The sequence below is a fragment of the Lynx canadensis genome, chromosome A1 (genome assembly GCF_007474595.2).
Source record: "Lynx canadensis isolate LIC74 chromosome A1, mLynCan4.pri.v2, whole genome shotgun sequence".
Lineage (NCBI taxonomy): Eukaryota > Metazoa > Chordata > Mammalia > Carnivora > Felidae > Lynx > Lynx canadensis.
In genome coordinates, this window is record NC_044303.2 from 111,236,662 (window position 1) to 111,253,594 (window position 16,933).

A 16,933-nucleotide genomic window follows, 5' to 3' on the forward strand; every position below is an offset into this window, starting at 1 on the left:
ACCCTCTATCCAATATGAATATACCACTCATCAGGCTGTTCAGCAAGATGGACTCCACCACTGAGTAGTTCAGCCCTTTGTGTTGCCTGCCCCTGCCCTTGCCTAGGAATCAGGTGCCTATCTCTCGGGCTTGGACCTTACCCAGCCTTGACCACCCCACTCTTCTGCCCTTCTGTGTCCTGGGTGGCCGTTGGGGCCGTCCCGTGGAGGACTTCACCGGAGGGTCCCAGGTGCTAACTTGAGATCTGTAGCCAGCAGGTTGCCCACCTCACCTACCAGCTGGACGTGTATTACAAACTGCTGATTCATGAAGGCTCATGTGGCCTTGGTTGTTTGTACATTCTCTCATCTCCAGCTGTCGGCCAAAACATAATTGTAGCTGTCACTTTGGCAGTGAGATGCTGCGATGTGTCCTAATACAACTGCCTCTGCTCCACAGCAGTGAGCTTTTAGGAGGTGGGAGGAATCTGCAGCTGCTCCTGTGGAGAGAGCTGTTCTGAAAAGTGGTCTGTGTGATGTTCACCCAGGTGCAGCCATGAAGGTAGTGTGAGCACCAGAGTAAGGCCCTGCATTTAAACAGGCACTGGCGTGCTTTCATCTGCAGCTATAGTAATGCAATTCTGATGACATCAATTAATAAGAGAGACACTGCCATTGAAATGAGGCATTTTGAGCATCTGTAAGAGCTTGGAAAACACTGTTAGATGTATATGCAAATTGGACTCCAGTGTTCATGGGATGAATGAATGGTTAAAACACTGAGGTCCAGGGGTGCCTGGGTGGCTTAGTCAGTTAAGCGTCCGACTTCGGCTCAGGTCATGATCTCACGGTTCGTGGGTTCCAGCCCCGCGTCAGGCTCTGTGCTGACAGCTTAGAGCCTGGAGCTTGCTTCAGATTCTGTGTCTCCCTCTCTCTCTGCCCCTCCCTGGCTCGCACTCTGTCTCTCTCTCTCTTAAAAATAAATAAACATTAAAAAACAAAACCAAAAAACACTGAGGTCCATGGTTTAGGGAGATGATGCCAGAGATATAGCTGGGGCCAGATTGGAAAGCAAGGGACCTGAAGGCCAGGCCATGGAGGTTGGACTTTATCAAGCAGGCAAAAGGGAGCCACTGAAGGACTTAAGGCAGAGAGTGATGTAGTCAGACGACAGTGGGAGTCTGGGCTCAAACACCCCTAAGTAGTAGCAATAAGGGTAAGACTCTCCCTCTGTATAACGTAGGTATGCTTGGGAAAGTTTCTGGAGCACCTGGAGCACTGGCTCCTGGATTCAGGGGTGGCTGTGACTTCATGCTTAGTGGGTAAGTGTCGGAAAGGCCAGCCCTAGTCAGGCCAGTTAAGTGTGCAGTCAGTAAGGGGACATACAGGGCTCATGCCATGTCCTTTTTCCTCAGTCCTTCCAGGCCAGAGTTCATTAAGGAAGTGCTTGTGTGCTGATGTGCTAAATTCAAGAGACTGCAGACACTTATGCCAAAGGTCAGGGGAGCCTCCTGGGGCTGAGAGGTGGTTCCACTGCCTGTGGGTATTGTCTCCCCTATCGTACATACACACTTAGAAAACAGCAGATATATATCCAAGTTTGGTTGATGGAGCCCTTCCTAGAAGAAAGGTTTTATTCTCTTGTGCTTAAATAAATACCAGTTTAAAGGATGGTTTCATTAAGACAGAAAAATATGAAGCATTGGGACCGTGACAAATGGGTGAGCCACCCACAATGATGGAAGCCAGAGCATATCTGGACCATCGTGTAAGTCAAGAGGAAAACAGGATTCAGGGGACAGAAATTTAGTGTCCCCTTCTCAGAAGGGGATTGTTTTGCAAGCAGGGGTTTGGCAGTGATTCTCGCCTTTCAGCTGTAAGCTGGCGAGGGCAAGATACCTCTCAGGTTGTCAGGGGAGGAAAGGCAGGAGGAAGAAATTCCATTCTGGCATGATCTTCCATCCTTGTTCCCTGAACTGTGCTACCAGGGGGGCAGGAGGGAGGAGAAGTGGCAGGTGTGGAACAGTGAGGAAGTCTCCTTACCTGAGCAGCTCCTGACACAGGTGGCTATGGTAGTGGGTACCTGGAACCCGTTTGCCTATGGGCGGAGCCTGAACCTTATCCTCTTCCCTGATGGCAGGCAGCGCATCATAACCACCTCTGGCTACCCTTGGCTGGCTTGTAGCAATATGCCCAGATGTAGTTTTACCCTATTTCGTTTGCTTTTTCTTCTTTTTAAATCTATTTTGATAGAGAGGGGGAGCAGAGGAGGGGCAGAGAGAAAAGGAGAGAAAGAATCCCAAGCAGGCTCCGTGATGTCAGTCTGACGTGGGGCTCAATCTCATGAACTGTGAGCTCATGACCTGAGGCAAGATCCAGAGTCAGATGCTTAACCGACTGAGCCACCTAGGCACCCTTCCAGTGAAATTCTTTTAATGTGGGACTGGAACTCAGGACCTTAAGACCAAGAGTCACATGCTCTAACCACCTGAGCCAGCCAGGCACTCCTTCACAATAAATTTTTAAAAAGTATGCAGTAATGCCTCTCCTCAAATATAAAATGAATGTGTGTTGAAGATTTAACTTAATTCATCAGTTAATAAGAGAAGCACTCAAATATCACAACTAATCCAAACATTTATTTATTATTTTTGAGAGAGAGCGCGAGCAGGGGAGGGGCAGGGAGAGAGGATCGGAAGCAGCCTCTGCACTGACAGCAGAAAGCCTGATGCGGGACTTGAACTCACAAACCGCAAGATCTTGACTGAACCACCCCGGTGCTCCCATCACAACGAATTCAAAGGAGAACTCAAAAGTATCACTCATGGTTGTCAGATAAGGGATGCTGAAATGATTTTAGAAATGGGTGCAAAACTAGTCAGTGCCCACAAGGCAACAGTTGGTGGTCCTCGGCCAGCCACAGTCTGTGTTTCTGAGAACAGGAATTACATTACTCTCAAACTTCTACAACTTCACTTCCATCTTTAGAGACAAGAACTGTCTACTCAAAGACAACAGAAGGCAGAGAGAACCTAGGTGGGTTAGTTACTCGGGACGCCCACTAAATTTCAAGATCTTTCACAGTTGTTCCCCCCACTTGCAATTGGCTCCCTACCTACATCCATCCTAGGATTTCCTCTGCTCATCACCTCTGCTGCCCTGTTTGTATCAGCTCACCCAATGGCTTTGCCCATGTTCCAGGTGATGAACCTGGGAAAACCAGCTATCACCTGGGCTGAGCTGGCTGAGTGTTCCCCAGGCTCCAACTCTGCTTCTGTGGTGGTGGGCCTTGGAGGTGTGAGCCAGGCCATCTCAGGGCTGGTAGTCACATTGGGCCTAGTGTGGGTAGTCACATTAAAAAATGGTTAAGGTTTTGTGGAAAAAGATCAGATTAGAAATGCAGAGAGAAAAGACCTATGGTCCAGCACAAAAGACAAAGTGTTTGTGTAATGACCATTGAGTTCCTGGGATGATTTTCTGCATTTGGATTCTGTGAGAATCCTCCTTTATACTTGGGTGGGTGTCTATTCCAATAACTTCCTATCTAAGAGAATAGCTGACATGCAAGCTGTATTATGACCGAGGGGCATGGGATGGTGTCTGAGGGTTTCCCACAGAGCCCACCATTTGTGTTGGCACCATGGAGCATTGTATCAGCCCCAAATGGCGGGGGGCAGAGTCGTCCATCATACGATGGAAAAGAACAAATATCTAACTCACCTTGCACCCTTGGACAATCACCTCACCTCCTAAGAACAAGTTTTCTTTTTAAGTTTATTTATTTATTTATTTAGTGATCTGTATATCCAATGTGGGGTTCGAACTCAATGACCCTGAGATCAAGAGTCTCATGCTTTTCTGACTGAGGCAGCCAGACACCCCATTAACAAGTTTTCTTATCTTAAAAATGGGAGACAATGCTCCTTTCTGGCTTGCCTCCCAGGGCTGCTATAAGGTTCCTGTGAGAGGCATGGGTATGAGCCTACTGCCAAGGCCAGTCATGTGGTGGGAACTGAGCCCACAGCTCTGGCAGGATGGGAGAGTTTGGTCCCTCTGTGTAAAGTGCTTTGGGAGAAGAGGTTTTGTGCAAATGGGCAGTCATGATTAATTGATGGGGACGCTCTTAGGCAAAGGATCAGATTTCATAAATATATATATATGTATATGCACACACACACACACACACACACACACCTTGGCTATCCTGAAAAAGAAATGTTCATTCATGGTAAGGCAAGCATATCTAAATGAAGATTTTCCATACCTTCAACAGGTACCTTCTCACAATCTTCATTCATTCACTGAGCACCTATTGTGTATTGAGCACCTACTGTGCTCTGATAAGCACTACTGATAAGCACTGTCCCAGGCACTGACATACCAAGATAAAGAGTTGGTTCCTCCCTTTATGGTCCTGGGAGGCCAACATACAAAAAGATTTACCAAGGAGAGTAATAAGCACAGACAGAGGGTATTCTAACAGTACCAAGGAGGGCACCCACCCAAAACCCCAGTGGCTTCAGGGACCCTCAGAGCATGTACAGAGTAAAGTCAGGCGTTGCTGGGGTGTCAAGGGAGGTGAGAGGCTGGCTGAAGTGAGCAGTGGGGCCAGTCACGTGGGGACTTGGGGGCCTCAGAGGAAATTCTGTGCTTGAGAAAGTGAGTGTTATGGTCAGATTTGTATTGTAGAACAGTCCCTCTGGCTGCCCACAGAGCACACGTTGGAGGGGAACATTCTAGAGGCATAAGACCTATTAAGAGATGATTACAGGCATCCAAACAAGAAGCAATGACCTGAGAAAAGGAGTGCAGGGAACTGACTCAAGAAATGTTTGGGCCAGCATTTAACTAGAGAAAAGAGACAGCAATGACCTTCAGGTGTGGTTAGGGTGGTGCCATGATAGGAGAAAGCAACCACAGGAGGAGAAGTAGGTCTGGGTGGGGGTAGGGGGCTGAGCGATGAGGATTCAATTTGAGACATGGTGAGTATGAAAGACCTGTGCACATCCAGGTGGGAGCATCCAGGAGGAAGATGGATACACAGGTCTGAAGCCTAGGAAGCAGTTTGGGCTGGGAAGCTAGGGTGACTGCAAGCACAGAGAGGCTTCTGAGACTGTGGCAGGGAGGAGAGAGCAAGACAAGTGGAGGGGGCACCATGCCCTTTGGCCCTAAAATGCTCTCCTGCTGAGAATGAGGGTGGGAGGAGGGGATAAGGGCAAAGAGGAGGTGTTTGGAACCCTTGTTATGGGAAATAGGAGAGAATCTGACCCAGACCTGGCAATACATCACTGTACTGCCTTTGGAGGTGATGAATCTGCTTTGACACTGATCTGTCGCCCTCAAGGTTTTCTCCAGGATCTAAAAGCCAAGAAGTCAGGCTGGCCTATAGTACCTGGGCTGCAGTCTTGCTGAGGTTACGGCAGAAGGAAATAAGAGGTGTGGAGCAGAGGGGTGTCTGAGTGGCTCACAGACTCAGGTCATGATCTCATGGTTTGTGAATTTGAGTCCCACATTGGGCTCTGTGCTGACAGCTCAGATTCTGTGTCTCCCTCTCTCTCTGCCTCTTCCCTGCTCATTTTCTCTCTCTCTCTCTCTCTCTCTCTCTCTCTCTCTCTCTCTCTTTCTCTTTCTCTTTCTCTCTCCCTCAAAAATAAATAAACATTAAAAAAAGAAGTGTGGAGCAGAGGCAGCTAACTGTTCACCAAACACAGTCATCCTCTGCCCTTCTATAGAATAAAGTTGAGGATAGGAAAGAGTCAGCACAGACTACATTTCCCAACACACACCCTTGGGCTCACATCCGTTGCATCTGAGAGGAGTCAAATGACTTGTTCTTGGCAATAGAATGTTGATCAGGGATGACATGTGTCATTTCCAGCCCAAGATAGTTAAGCAGCAGATAGGCCTTCTCCACCCTGCCTTTCTCCTTCCTCCATGTTGAGATCCTCTTGGAAACCACATGTTGGAGAGAGCAGAACCACAGGTGGGAGGTTCCTTGTCCCTGACTTATCACTTACAGGAGAGACGCTACTGATCAGAAATACCCATTTGGGTTTTATGTGAGCAAGAAATTCACTACATTGTCTGAGGCAATACACGTTTTGGGATTTTTTTGTTATAGCATTTAGCATTACCCTAATTAATATAGGGCTTAAGAAAATTTTTGGTTGTTCAGATGGCTATGATGGGACCAGGATGGGGAAATAATTGAGGCCTCTAAGGGTACAGAAGGTTTTTGTTAAAGTCCAAGAGCGGGAGTAGAGAGAGTCCTGGAAAAATCTAACAAGTAGGAGGTCAAGTCCTCTGGTAGAATTCAGGAGGCTAAGATTTCAGAGGTAATCCATCCCACTGTGTGGCAAGAGCCAAGTGGGAGAAGGTGAAGAACGTTAAGCAGATCCAGGAATTGTGATGCTGGGGGTCAGGAATTGTGATGGCTGGTTGGTCCACTTGAATGTCAGAGTCTGTTATAAAGCAGGATGTGGGGTAGAGAGGAAGCCTCCTCCCCAGAGGGCTGGCCATTGTCTTACAACGGGCACCAGGAAGGAGTGCTTTCTTAAAAAGAAAAGACTAGCAGGACTGCCATCATTCTGTCCAGTCAGCTGCCACAGCTGACTGGACCTGAGCAGGGCATCTCATCACTGCTTAGGAATTGCTCAGTAGGCTACAGGAGATGCACACCTGAAAGCTGGACCATGAACAGAACGTCTATAAATGCTGGGGTAGGCTCACGCCATCTAGAATCAGCCCAACTTATAGCAAGAGTGTTATCTTCAGTTGGTAGAGAATCTTGGCACTCTCCAAAGCGCTTATTTATAAATCTTTTTGAACCTCATGGACATCCAGGGATACCCGTATGAAGACAATGTCACTCTGTGCCAAGTATGGTCACCAAAATATTAAGTGAGATCTCTCAGGAGGGTATAGAGCCAGGATCTCCTAATCCCTGTCCTGTGGTTCTCATTATAAAATTCCTTTTAGAGACATTTTTACACATTAACTGCCCTTCATCTTAGGAAGATTTAGGCCGCAACATACCGTTGGCACAGGCATGGCTGAAATGGTCTCCAACGGCACATCCAGGCAGCAATTCCCAGAAGAGTTTCTAAATGAGTGGTGCCAAAACAGGAGTAGTATAGGAATGACAGAAAACTCAAAATAGTAGAAAGTAAGAGTAGTTTATGTCTCTTTAAAAAAAAAAGTCTTCAGTAGATCAAGGGTCAAGGTTGCTACAGCCCTCCACAATTTCAGAGGCCAAGCCTCCTTCCCTTTTGTGGCTCTTCTATTGCTCTGTAACAAATCACTTCAAAACTCAGTGGCTTAAAACAACAATAAACATTTACTGTCTCCCACTTTCTGTGACATATCAGGAATTCGCAAGTGACCTAGCTGCATGGTTCTGGCTGGAGCTGTTTCATGAGATTGCAGTCAGGATGTCAGACAGAGCTGTGGTCATTTGAAGGCTTGACTGAGACTGCAGCACTCCTGGCAAGTTGGTTCTGGCTGTTGACAATACACCTTAGTTTCTTACCACCTGTCATCCTCCATAGGGTTGCTTGAGTGTACTTACAACATGGCAGCCAGCTTCTACACACCTAGAGCAAGTGATTCAAAAAGAAATAAGACAGAAGCTGCAATGTCTTTTACAATGTAGTTTCAGAAGCCACACCATCATTTCTGCAACATCCTATTGATTACACAGGTAGCACTATTTTAATATGGGAGGAAAGTAAATAAGGACATGAATACCAGAAGTTGAGAATCATTGGAGGCCATCTTGGAAGTTAGTTTACCACATTTGCCATCCTCAAGGTGTGGCTTCACCCTTATGTTCCCAGATGGCTGCTCTAACTCCAGCTATCACATCACCAAAGGTGCTTTTTAACTAGCACAAAGAAGGGAGAAAGGAAGAAAGCATGCCTTTTCCCTTTAAGGATACTTTCCAGAGGTTGTATACACCATCATACTTATATCTCATTGATCAAAAATTAATCACATAGCTGGAAAGGAGGCCAGGAATTTTAGTACCTATGTATGTATTTATTTGTTAAGTAGGCTCTGTACTCAGCGTGGGACTAGAACTCATTACCCCAAGATCAAGAGTCGCATGCTCTACCAACTGAGCCGGTCAGGTGCCCCGAGTATTTATTTTTTATGGTCATGTGCTCAGATATTGGGGGCAAGTTGGTAGTCTCTGCCACATTAGCAATGTTCCCACATTTATTTCAAAGGATAGGGGGAGGGGAGGGGACCATAGAGACCATCACTATTTTGGGTTACTGCCTGACTAAGGACTTATGACCCATCTTGTCTGCTTGGCTGGGAAATAAGTGTGTGTGTGTGTGTGTGTGTGTGTGTGTATGTGTGTGTGTTTCAGCCATGGGGGAAGAGTGCAGATTAGTGCATTACCCTGTAATTAGTGAATCTCAGTGTAAAGAGAAAATAGTCCTTAGAAGAGCTCAGGAGACAAATGAGTGTTAAAAACAGACCTAGTGCTAGAAGCCCAGCCAAGGATCGTCCCAAGAATGAAGATGATCCAGAAAATGAGAAAATGAGAAGATCATCACAGGAGGCATCGTGAGGGCAGCCACATTCTGTACTCAGACCTGTAGGTTTAAATAAATTCTAGGCAGCTCAATTTACTGATCCAAATGCAGAAGCACAGATGGGCCACTCTACCAGCTGTGTTTTTAAAAGATCATATGATTCCTGATCAATGAACCGAAGAGACCAAATGCAGACGTGTTTAAAGCTGAGCTGCAGATTTGCCCAGAGACCTCTTAGAGACCAGAGCCAGGACTTGAGCAATCAGCTGGGTGCTGACTCAAGCTGGGGTGAGGGGGTAGGGAGGGTGGTGTTGGGCATCAGAGCCTAGCTTAGCAGAAGATGAGCCATCAGCCAGCCAGCAAATTCTAAGGCCTGAGAGGTCCACAGAAAAGCTGCCCTGGTAGAAGTAGAGCAAGGCACTGACTTGGCCAAATGGCCAGGGACAGGGGGCACTGTCGTTCTAGAGGAATGCAAAGTCTGAAGCAAGAAGCCTGGGGCTGAAGCACCCAAGAGGACAACTAGTACTGCTAAGGCCCTTCTGACGGGGGCTGGATTTCTCCTTGCTACACAGCTTGCCTGGGCAGCAGATCCTTATCGTGAGGGTGAAAGAGGTAGACTGAGGACTCAGAAGTACTTGTTTCATGGAGGGTGGCTAAGGGTTTCCTACCTGCCTGGCTAGTCTCACATACTCTGCCCATGGCCCAAGCTGAATGACATACTGGGTCCTGAGTGCCCACCTGGCCATCTCCAGGTGAGGTTGGCAGGACACCCGCCCAGGCAGCATACTTGGGCTCTGTATTGCATCTGGGCTGTCAATCATAACTGTACTGCTGTTATAAAAGAGTCCATTTCCAGAGCAGTGAGGGGATCACCAAAGTTCCCAGCCTTCCCCACTCTGCTTTCGCCTGAGTCCCAAGTTCACCAAGAACTTGGGGGACCACTACAGCCTCCTAATTTGAGGACCATTTCAAGAGACATAACCTCCAGGAATGGCCAACATCAGGCTCCAACCTTAGGCAGAGCAGGAGGTCCCTGGAGACTAAGGGTGGGCTGGCAAGAGGGCTAAACCATCTTGAAGTGAACTTGAAATGGCTTGGGAAATCTGGGACTGTTCTTCATGGTTCTGTCGCACCAGTGATCACTGAGCACCTGCTCAATGGAGCAGACATTAGGCTACCCCCTGGGGACACAGAGCAGAGGAAGGTTCATATGACATCACTCCAGACACATAAATAAAGCAAAATATCAGAGGGTGCAATGTGCAGTGATGAGTACAAGTACAAGATACAGAAATAATGGTGGAGGGGAGTGTGCTAGTAGAGCAGTAAAGAAAAGCTTCACAGAAGAGGTGATACTTGCAAGAAAGAACAGGAGTTTCTCAGCTGATAGTGGGGCCAGGTGAGGAAAAGCATCCAGGTAGAGGGAATAGCAGACCCCAGAGCTCTGAGCTGTGAAACTGCCTGGAGCAGAGGAAGAGAATTTCCTTGCCTGATGTGTTTACAGTACTCTGAAGTTTCTGGGCCCTTTCAGGATGCAGTGGGGACTTGATCTCTTCCACTAAGCCACTCAAAGGAGTCAGAGACAGGAGAAGATGCTTCTTCCCTTCAGAGTTTGTTGGGTTTTCTTTCATCTTTGAGTCCTCAGTACCTGGTCATGATAGTGGAGGTATGTACCATAATTAAGAAGGAAGCTTTTCTGATCTTGGAGAACCTGTCCAAAACCCAGTCCTTCTGCATGTTAGGTCTCCAAGTAACTTTGGATGGCCCCTTAGGCATGGCTGTCCCCAGTAGCTTCTGATGGGGCAGGAGGCAGGACTGGGAGGTGCACTGGGCTTTCCTCGTTGGTGTCAGACCCAGTCTCTCAAAGTGTCTGGGTCTCTCTGGGATCCTTTGGAACCCCCAGCATTGCTAAATCACCCATCCTGCCTCTTGCAATTGGCTCTGGACTATGGGAAGCATCATCTGGCTCATGCTGGCACATCCTCACCACTTATTTTGTGGTGTACAAGCTAGCTTTTCCTCCAGGACCCAGGAAAATGTGATATGCAGATAAATCACCAGGTGACCCAAAACCAAATAGCTAATCTGAAGTTGTTCTATGAAGACAGAGAGAACTGGATGCCCCAAGAGGTTCAGTGGGCACCACCCCCTCTCTGGGTCAAGGTGGGAAAGTGTAACTGAAACACACCCGTGCTAAGATGTTAGCTACCCTGTCTCCAGCTCCAGGTGGACCAGGAACCTGAGGCACAGAACTACCACTGCCTAGTGAGGCTTTGTAATTCTCCATACAGGTAGAGGGTGGGCCCTGCCCTCAGTATAAAGGTCCAGACCAGACCAGCTCATTCATTCCCCTGATTATTGCTTTTCTCACTGGGATGCACAAATAGGCTCCTGGCAACCCTGGCCTTTCTCTCACCTTTGCCAGCTCCAACGTCAAGACCTAGCTCAGATCATATCCTTCTGGCTCAAAAACACCTTAGTTACATAAACTCTTTGGTCTGGCGTTCAAGGCCCTACCCACTACAGTACTAACTTGCTCCTCACCCTGGATCTTGCCTTTATCTGGTCCAGATGCCCCCTTGTTGCTGCTGACCTCCTGACCAGGCCCAGCTCCAGTGCCGTGCCACCTATCAAGTGTTCCTTTTTACCCTCTGCCCTCTGAACCCATGGCCTAAGGGATGGAGCTTTTTACTAGATTTGCATCTTTAATTACAGGAGTGATACATGCTTGTAAAAACATTCCCACATTACAGACGCATACGTGTTAAAATGAGTGTGTCATCCCAACTCTCCTTTCCCTAGAACTGGCCCCAGTTAACAGTCAGGCAGGCCCTTGGGTACCCATTTTACCCAACAGGAGAGGTGCCTTTGGAGGCCTTCCACAACCGCTTGACATGATGGTGGCAGGTGGGGGCAGAAATTAGTGTAAATGAGGGAAGGTTTCAGAGGTGGTGATTTTGGTTGACTTTGATTTTTTTAATGTTTATTTTTAAGAGCAAGAGAGACAGAGCATGAGTTGGGGGAGGGGGGCAGAGAGAGAGGGAGACACAGAATCCAAAGCAGGCTCCAAGCTCTGAACTGTCAGCACAGAGCCCAAGGCGGGGCTCAAACTCATGGAATGTGATATCATAACCTAAGCCGAAGTCAGACGCTTAACCGACTGAGCCACCAGCGCCCCAGGTTGACTTTGAAAGAAAATTTTCAAGGTCAGTCTGTGAGACCCCTTGATTTCTTTCAAAGAACAGTGCCCCAGAGAAGCATTTCCTGTTCATATGGGAATATCCATTCTATTCTAAGAACCAGAAACTCAAGTTCAAAAGGCAACCAGGCCTCTGTAAAATCCTCATGGCCTAGCACTACTTCTACTACAAGCCCGGGCGGAGCTGAACTGGAAATCTGGCTGTGGTTGTATAATTGCCTAGGTGTGCAAACCCTAGAGCTTTGTCCAGTGGCCAAGGGGAATCAATGAAAAAGTTTGCAGAAGAAGAGTAACATTTTAGACACAGACCATGAGCAGGAGGTGATAAGTTTGGAAGAAGTGAATCCCTTTGAGTGAACAATAATGGTGGTTTGGACTTGGGCAGACACAGTGGAATATGAGAAGAGGGAGAATTCAACACAGCAGATGGGGGTAAGAGGCAGGAAGCCAACTCTAGCTCAGGTGTTGTGGATATGGGTTCCAGCTTGACAGTTGCATTTAGCAAACAGTTGTTAACTGGATTGGACTGAGAGTGTGAGGACCTAGGTGTCCCTACAATCTTTCATAGATAAAGAATCAAAGGCAATAAATACTCCCAGTCTGGCCTTCTAGATGCTTAGAGAGGACTAGTCAATCAGTGCAGACCTGACTGGTCACCCAGATCTTGATTCAAGCATGTCAGGTACACACAGAGGCTGCTAGACACCATAATCTTGAAGCAGATGTTCCAGGTACACAGCTGACGACTTCCAGCCAACCCACTGCTCACCTGACCTACAAACCCAATATCCCCAGTCAATCAGCAACACTCAGAAACTTTGCTTTTTGAAAACAGAACACAGATAATTCATTATTCCATTTCTTCTCCCTCCCCAACCCTGAGCCTTAGATTCTCTGCTGGAATAGTTTCTCTGTTTGGTGGTAAAACTTTTCCACTCAGCCCTCAATCTTTAGCCTCTTATCCTATCTCAAGCCAGAGGATCCCACCAGCTCCCACAAAGTTGAATATACCCTATATGTTCTTTGCACAATTCTGACATTCCTCACTCTTTGAGCTCTTTCGTCTTTGAGCTCTCCTGGGTACCTGGGAGTGCAATGAATGGCCCAACAGGAGCCAGGAGTGTTGTGTGAGGCCAGGAAGCTTGCAGGGTTGGGGGCATTGGGCTGGGGTTTGGGGGAAAGAATATAGGTAGGAATTCCAAAGCCTCAGTTCTGGTCTCTAATTGCTCAGGTATCCTTTCTTCTCTGGGCCTGTCCCTTCTCCAGCCCCCAGGCCTTTGCACAATGCTTCTCTTTCTGCCTGGAATACTCTTCTTTGTTTGGCTCATCCTGCTGGTCTCTGCTGTCTCAGGGAAACCTCAATGACTTCTTGGTTCAGATCAGATTCTGTACTTAAATATTCCCATAGGCCCATGTTCCATTACATCTTTCCCTTCATTAGGGTTTTGTTGTTGTTGTTTGTTTTTTGCTACCATCTGTCTCCCCACAAGACTTTGCCTTCCATGGGAGAGAGGTTCTGTCTTGTCTGACTCACTGCTGTATCCCTAGCCTATAGCTAGGGACATGTCCAGGAGTAAGCACTGAATGAATGAATGAATGAATGAACCAAAAGACGGACAGATGGATAGATTTCACCTGGTAAAACAGAAAGCCTCAATTGGATAGGATTGTCTCCAGTACTGATATAATTTTCTAGGCCTTTATTGTTTCATCCCTGAAATAGGAAGAATGTTCCCTCCTTGCTGCTTCACTTCTATATCTAAAGTGACCCCAATCAGTCTCATAAAACTTGAAATGCTTTAAAAACAACTTGGGTAGAGGCTCCCGTTTGGCTCAAGAACCTTATTGTGACACCCAATCACATTTATGTGACACTTGAAATAGAAATTCAGGCTGTGGGGCACCTGGGTGTCTCAGTTGGTTGAGCATCTGACTTCGGCTCAGGTCATGATCTCACAGTCCGTGAGTTTGAGCCCTGTGTTGGGCCCTGTGCTGACAGCTCGGAGCCTGGAGCCTGCTTCTGATTCTGTGTCTCCCTCTCTCTCTGCCCCTATCCCGCTAATGCTGTGTCTCTCTCACTCTCAAAAATGAATAAACGTTAAAAAAAAAAAATTAAAAAAAGAAAAAGAAATTCAGGCTGTGCCTGAAATCCCAGTCCTCACTGTTAGAGCTGGACTTAGATGGCATCTTCCAGGGCAGGATGAGTTTCTAGAAGCCCCAGCCACACCTCCTAGAGTTAGGACAATAAAGACTCTTCTGTGTCCCCACAGCCAGGCAGGTAAGATAGGTGAATGTCACAGCTCAGAACTGGGAATTGTGCCCCATGAAGAGACCAGAGTGCTCTGCTTGTTTGTCCATCTGTCTGTCTTCAGTATGGACTGAGTGCAGGAGTTTTTCTGAGGCAGAGCCAGAGGTCTGGCATAGGGCCCAATGAGTCATCCCTCAAGAGTCTAGGCTACACAAGAAGACTGCCTGTGCCCTCCTTTGCTTTTGCTGCTACAGGTGGGCCTCACTTACTGGGGTCTGGGTCTGCCTGTAACTTGTATCAGGATAAGGAGAGACCATCTCTATAATCTTCACCAAGGACTTCTGTCCAGCCATCCTCTCCCAAAGGGCCAGGAACTGCTCATTCCTATCACCCCTACCCCAGTCTTGAGAAACATACCCCTCCCAGAAGGGATAGTTTGCTGGACTAAAAGCATGACCTGTCCAAGGGCTGAAGTGAGACAGAGTCCCAGCCACATAAAAAATAGCACTACTGCTCTTAGAAGCCACGATAGGAAATACCAGTTCCTAGCAAACCAACAAGGACATCAAAAGCCTGAGAAAACTCAATGAGGGAAAGGAGGATGTTTTTGATTCTGGAAGAGACTTTTCATTGGCTTAGGAATGCAATGCCCATTACACAGATAGGTGAGCTCCTTCCCATAGAGACCAGTCTTTGATGGAACCCTGGGAAGAGCCAAAGTATTCACTATTCTAAAGAAGGGTAGCCTCTTGACCTTACTCTTTGATGTGCCAATCTGTGCCTTCCCCTTCTGCTCAGATTTCTATTGATTCTCACTGTGCTTGCTGGTTCCTGGTTACTTTAGGACATCCTAGCTGGCCCAGGCCCTCCTTAAAGTTCCAAGGGTCCATAAATCACTATCAAAATTACAACAGTGTCTTTTGTTGTTGTTTTTTTGTTTCCTGGGTTTTTTTTTGTTTTGTTTTGTTTTTAGATAGAGAAGAAAAACCCATCCTGAAATTCAAATGGAATTTCTCAGGGGCACCTGGCTGGTTCAGTTGGTGCAGCATGGGGCTCTTTATCTTGGAGCTATGAGTTTGAGCCCCACATTGGGTGTAGAGATTACTTAAAACAAACAAACAAAAAACCACAAATCAAATGGGATCTTACAGAATCTCGAATAACCAAAACAATGTTTAAAAAGAAAAAAGTTAGAGGTCTCATATCTCCTGAATACAAAACTTCAGTAATCAAATCTACAGTAATCAAAACAGTGTGGTACTGGCATAAAGACAGACAGACAGACAGACAAATAAAGCAGAATGAAGTGCGCAGAAATAAATCCTCACATATATGGTCCAACACTCTTAGACAAGGGTGCCAAGACCATCCACTGAGGAAAGGACAGTCTTTTCAACAAGTGGTACTGGGAAAACTGGGTATCTGCGCACAAAGGATGAAGATGGGTCCTCACCTCATACCATCAACAAATATTAAGACAAAATGGATCAAAGACTTAAACGTGAGAGCTAAACTATGAAACTTGTAGAAGAAAAAATAAAAGAAAATCTTCATGACATTGGATTTGGCAGTGATTAATTGAATATGACACCAAAAGCCCAGGCAACAAAAGCAAAATAGATGAATTGGCTTTATCAAAATGAAAAACTTTTGTACATTAAAGGACACTACCAACAGTGAAAAGGAACCCTATGGAATGGGAGAAATATTTGCAAATCGTATACCTGATAAAGAGCTAATGTGCAGAATATCTAAAGAACCCCTACAACTCAACAACAAAAGAAACCCAAATAGCCAGATTTGAAAGTGGGCAAAGGACTTGAATAGACATTTCTTCAAAGAAAATATACAGATGGCCAATAAACACATAAAAAGGTGCTCGACGTCACTAATTATTAAGAATATCAAAATCAAAATCCCTATGAGATGCCACATCATATCAATTTGGATGACTATCATTAAAAAAAAAAACTACACAGAAAATAACACGTTTTGGCAAGGATGTGGAGAAACTGGAAGCCCTTGTGCATTGCCAATGAGCATGTAAAATGGCGTCACTGCTGTGGAAAACAACACCTCAACAAATTAAATACAGAATTACCATATGATCCAGCAAATCCACTTCTGGATATGTGCCTAAATGAACTGAAAGCAGGGACTTGAACAGATGTTTGTACCCTCAAGGGCATAGCACCATTATTCACAATAGGCAAAAAGTAGTAACAATTCAAATGCTCATCAGTGGATGCATGGATAAGCAAAATGAGGTCTAGATTTACAATGGAATATTACTCAGTTTTAAAAAGGGAGGAAATTCTGGCACATGCTACAACAGGATGAACCTTGAAGACATTATGCTGAATGAAATAAGCTGGACACAAAAAGACAAATACTGCATGATTCCACTTGTATGAGGTACCTAGAGTAGTCAAATTCATAGAGACAGAAAGTAGAATGGTGGTTGTGGACTGGGGGGAGGGGGGAATGGAGAATTATTAATCAGTTTGGAATGATGAAAAAGTTCTGGGGATGAATGGTGGTAATGGTTGCACAGTGATGAGGTTGTACTTAATACCCCTGAACATACATTTAAAAATAGTTAAAGTGGTACATTTTAGGTTAGGTGTATTTTATGATAATAAAAAAAGAAAAAGTTGCATGGGTATGAGGCACTTAAATTTGTAAGTATTCTCCTCTGGAAACTTACTCTTGGGATCCTGGGAGATAGTGGGGAAGGTGACGAGGGGCAGAAGAAGGGGGCTATGTGGCCCCCATCCTCCATCACCAACCTCCCCTTATTTCTGCCTCCCTAACTCCTGCCCATCCTTCAAAGCCCAGCTCTGGTCCTCTCCCACTTCCTCTGAGATGGGACCTCCAGCCCTCACTGCTCCCCCTCAGAGCAAGTAGTGAGTGTCCACTCCCTCCTATACCAACAGTCCTGCTCTCCTTGTCCTGGGCTCTTTC

At 46.3% G+C, this 16,933-nt stretch overlaps 1 long non-coding RNA gene across 1 annotated transcript in view; it reads right to left on the reverse strand.

Moving 5' to 3' along the window:
* Window positions 1-7,296: 7,296 nt before the first annotated feature.
* Window positions 7,297-16,933, reverse strand: part of LOC115516040 — a 53,196-nt gene continuing 43,559 nt past the window's right edge. Inside the window, exon 4 of the long non-coding RNA XR_003969466.1 lies at window positions 7,297-7,571. This is a non-coding gene — a long non-coding RNA (uncharacterized LOC115516040). The remainder of the gene's footprint in view (window positions 7,572-16,933) is intronic.